Source organism: Papaver somniferum, unplaced genomic scaffold (genome assembly GCF_003573695.1).
Source record: "Papaver somniferum cultivar HN1 unplaced genomic scaffold, ASM357369v1 unplaced-scaffold_35, whole genome shotgun sequence".
NCBI classification, from domain to species: Eukaryota; Viridiplantae; Streptophyta; class Magnoliopsida; order Ranunculales; family Papaveraceae; genus Papaver; species Papaver somniferum.
The window spans coordinates 2,813,446-2,818,579 of record NW_020645971.1 but is presented as its reverse complement, the minus strand read 5'-3'; positions in this window follow the sequence as shown (position 1 = coordinate 2,818,579).

Below are 5,134 nucleotides of genomic sequence, written 5' to 3'. Positions count from 1 at the left end.
TTCGGCACAAGGTTTGATCTTGTAAAGGTGTTGTTTTGGTGTTGACAGAGATCAAACTCGGTAGTAGTAGTAGTGGTAGGTATTTTGTTGGTACTTGTTATGGAGGTTATGGGAATTTTTCTTATCGGACGACATCGGAGTTGGTTGTTCAGGTGTAAGTCGAACTGGAATTGGTAGTGTGTCTAGTTCTTTTGCTTATGGTTTGATTGTAAATGGAACTACTTAGTAATTAGTGATCTGATCTGTAATGGTGATGGTGTTTGTAAATGTGGTCAATGAAATTGCAATTGTCTTTTTTCGGTTTCTCTTTGTGATTTCAACCGTGGTATGTTGAAACAAAATAAGCAATATTCTTTATCCAGTCTAATTCACTTGATGGAGAGGCATATACACACCTAGTCTGAATCTACAATCTGAGATGTTCATAATCACCAAAAGATGTTCATAATTTTAAATCACCTACAATCTGAGATGTTCATAAAGCATGCAATTGAGATGTTCATAATCACCAAAAGATTCTCAAATCAGGGTACAATTCACATCAACATAAAAATAAACCATGAGACATGAGCCAAACCATGCCGGAGTTCAAGATATTGCAATACACCAACGTCACATATTGCTTGTCAACAGGTGCTGGCTCTATGAAAAATGCGTAAACCCTGGTAAACCGTGCATGATCAACAAATGCTGGTGTCTATGAATTTTGCAAAAAATCAATTATTATTGTAGTAATAATGTAGTAGGAAAAGTTGCGTCTGAAATTCAATAAAGAAGGAGTATTTTGTTAAATAAGGAATGTAAAATTTTAATTTTAACAAGTGTACTATCTATTTCATTGACATGAATGCTTAACGTGTCAGGATATTTAGAGATATCTTTAGGGTTATGACAAGATTATAGGCGTCTAATTAGAACTTACAATCAGTAGTCTAATCTTACAATCCTAAATGCAATATTTTTCTGCTCGGTCTCGCAAAATCCGCAAAATCCCACTTTCCATATATCACCTTGATTTTCGTTTGTTATATTCATGGTAAACATAACCCACCCACTGTATTTAGATTTGCATACTAGACATGTATAGGAAAAAAAACACTATATTTAGCTAGATTTGGAACCTAGAAATAAGAAATTATATACCTCGTTCGTAAGTAAAAGAAAGAAGGAATTGAGAGGATGAGTTCTAATGAGAAATGTGTTGTTCCTGTCAATGGTCTTATTAATAATGATCCTCCTCCTCTGAAGGGATTTGCTTCATGGGATGACTTTGTGGAAAACATTGGTGATATACTAGAAGATTTTGTCGATGAAGAATGGGAATTAGTTCATAATAAGAAAATTATCCATGTTGAAAATGATCCTCCTCCTAAGGGTTTTGCTTCTTGGGATGCATTTGAGAAAAGCTATGGTGAACATTTGGATAATGATTACAATGAATAAGAACATGGGAAGCCACCAAGACAAACAAATTTATGGCTGAGCACTCGGCATTGACTAAATTCAATTTTTTTACATTATTTTTAGTATGATAATTTTGTTAATGTGTAAGCACAATTATGTAGCAGTCCTAGGCCTACTGTTCAATTGTTCTCTCAATTTTGATTTTTTTTTTGGTAAAGTTTGTCAGATTTGGCACTGGCAATTTATGAAAAATTTGGCTATTTTCTCGGATACAAGACTCAATATACATTCCCTATCATATTCATGATCCTATCATTTTAACAGCAAACCCACAGCAAAATCATGGTTAACCCTAACATCCAAATCTCTACACCAACCCCCCTTAAACACATTATTCGTTCATTCTGTTTTTTCAAAAGATAGATACTCCAACAGATGAACAATGGAAAAAAATTAAACAACATATGCACTTATAATCTAAAGAAAATATTGCATCCGTAAATATTAAACATTCACAAAAATTATACTTCCAAGCAGCTTTACAAACAGACTAATTAAACATCAAAAAAAAAAAAAAAATTACACTAATAACACAAAAACTAAACAGATATTTAACTAAACAAAAGATGATGGATGAAGATGTGATTGAATACTATTCTTGCATAGCAGAACCATGAAAACAGAGGACTACATCAGTTATTATCCCCTTCTTCTTTATTGTTGTTGTCGACAATCGTAACCACATCTTTGTATGGCCAATCATCATCGTCATCATCAACATCATCGTCTTCATCTTCATCCTCAAGTGCTGGCCCAAACCAAAATAAGTGTTCTGGATCATCTAAATCATCATCCTCATCCTCATCCTCAAAATCATACTCATCATCCTCTTCATCGTCTTCCTCTTCTTCATCGTCCTCCTCTTCTTCATCGTCAACAACATCATAATCATCAACATCTCCAAAACAAGGAACAACCTCGCAACCAAAATAACCAACAATCTCTTTGTCTCCATCAAGAATCAGAAGGAAGTTACTAGAAGAGTAGTCATTTTGTCTGGTTTGATACTAAAACTTTTAGTTTTTGATACTGAAACCCTAGTTTAGAGAGAGACTTGGAAACGAAAAAGCGGTACTGTCCAGTCTCCCTTCCTTGCTCGTGTTTTATACCGTGACACATGTTTTCACTTTACCTCTAGCTTATCCACGTGCAAACTTGGCTAGTGAACAAGTATGCGGCTTTGTAAAATAAATAAAAAGTAATATAAAAAAAAATATTGGATGGAAAATTAAAATCAAGGAATTTATCTGGGTGGAGATACTCCCCGTAAATTTAGATTTGGACGATAAATACTTGCTAAGAATCATGACATCGAAATATAAATTGGTTTACAAGCTCGTCCAAGAGTGACATCGGTAAAAATAGAAAATTACCATTACATAATTTGTCTCGGTGGAAATACTCCCTGGAAACTTAGATTTGGACGAAAAATTCTTGCTAAGATCATGACATGGAAATAAATAAAAATTGGTTTAGAAGCTCGTCCAAGAGTGACATCGGTAAAAATGTAAAATTACCATGAATCAATTTATCTTGGTGAAGATACTCCGCGTAAACTTAGATTTGGACCATAATACTTGCTAAGATCGTGACACCGAAATATAAATTGGCTTACAAGATCGTGTAAGAGTGACATCGGTAAAAATGTAAAATTACCATTAATCAATTTGTCTCGGTGGAAATACTCCCCGGAAACTTAGATTTGGACGAAAAATTCTTGTTAAGATTGTGACATCGAAATAAATAATAATTGGTTTAGAAGCTCCTCCAAGAGTGACATCGAGTCTTGTTGACGAAGCCAATCATAGTCGTTCGTGAATTCATAATGCTCACCAATCAACTAAACTAGTTTCACCTGATAACCTAACATCCCCAAACATCCTTGCCAATATTATTAGTTGATCGGTCCGATACGACCAATAATGCGATATCATCGGATATTCATATGTATCGCTGATATATCATGTTTCGTCCAGTTATCGCTGATAACTGTCATAAAATTAAAACTTGGTTTAGAATCATATTCCCGACGAGTGACATCGGTAAATATTGAAAATTACCATCAATCAATTTATCTTTGTGGAGGTATTCCCCGTAAACTTAAGATTTGGACGATAAATACTTGCTAAGATCGTGACATCGAAATATAAATTGGTTTACAAGCTCGTCCATGAGTGACATCGGTAAAAAATGGAAAATTACCATCAATCAATTTATCTTGGTGGAAATACTCTCGGAAATTTAGATTTGGATGAACTATACTCTCTAAGATCGTGACATCGAAATAAAATTTGGTTTAGCTGAATAAGCCATGTCCAAGAGTGACATGGGTAAAAAACTTGGATATCGAGTCTCGTCGATGAAGCCAATCATAGTCGTTCGTGAATTCATAATTCCGACCAATCAAATAAACTAGTTTCACCTGATAACCTAACATCCCCAAACATCCTTGCCAATATATCAGCAGATCGTTCCGATACGACCAATAATGCGATATTATCGGATATTCATATATATGTATCGCTGATATTTCATGTTTCGTCCAGATTAAAGGCACGGACATGATAAAATCCTATATTACCGACCATTATTTTAAGAAATAAATATTGATCTCGGTTCTTTTAATACAAATTTAATTGTAAGGGCTAGCTAGAATTTCTTCTAAGATTATGAATTGGGATTTTAATCAAAAAAAAATTGCACCAAAAAAGCATTTATGATCTTCCAAGGCACTAGTTAGTACTATATTAATAATTTATTATTTTACTTCTAAGAATATGTGAATTGTGAATAAAATAGTGTAATGCAGTTGACTCAGTAGTAAGGAATAGATAGTATTCTATCCAAGTCACTAGTAACAAAGGAATTAGCTAGTACTCCAACAATAACTTAAGTACTCCAGTTTGCAGTGGTATTTTTTGATCTTTGATCTTTTCTACTTTAACAATCTGTGTAGAATATTCTAGTGGAACCCTGTCCTAAATACCATCCCCATCACTAAATACTAGGAGTATATATATGGAACATTCCTATGATTGATTTTTGGCTTTGAGGGGTACGTTCATATGGTAGTTGTACTTTGGGACTTCTTGTTATGTGTGACTGAAAGAGAAGTATTATAACAAGAGCCTTTATTGTGTGACCTTCTGGAGTTTATTCTCTCCTTCAAAAGAAGTGTTTTGTCAATCACAACGCTACTGCTTTTTTCAATCATCATTACTCAGTTTCTCATTTTTGTCAATCTTCACAATGATTCCCTTATTTTTTGTGCGCATGCAAAAGAAGAAAATGTAGGTAGCCATAATGAGTATCCTGTGCGGTTGGGTACATGCAAAAGAAAAGATAGATCTCTTTAGTACTCCTCTTCTTCTGATTTTTTGTGCGCATGCAAAAGAAGAAGATCTAGGTAGCCATAATGAGTATCTTGTGCGACCTTGTTGGGTACATGCAAAAGAAAAGATAGATGTCTTTGGTACTCCTCTTCTTCTGTTTTGCCAAATAATATAGAGAAGATTATTTTTTGTTTCTAAAATGTCTGTCACATTGTGTTGGGTTGACCCAAATTTGGCATTGGTGGCAAGATCCCTTGTGGTCCAGTCTTTCCATAAATTAATGTTATATTTCTTCCATTTTGGTTGTGCCTAAATTAAAATTAAAAATCTGATAACTG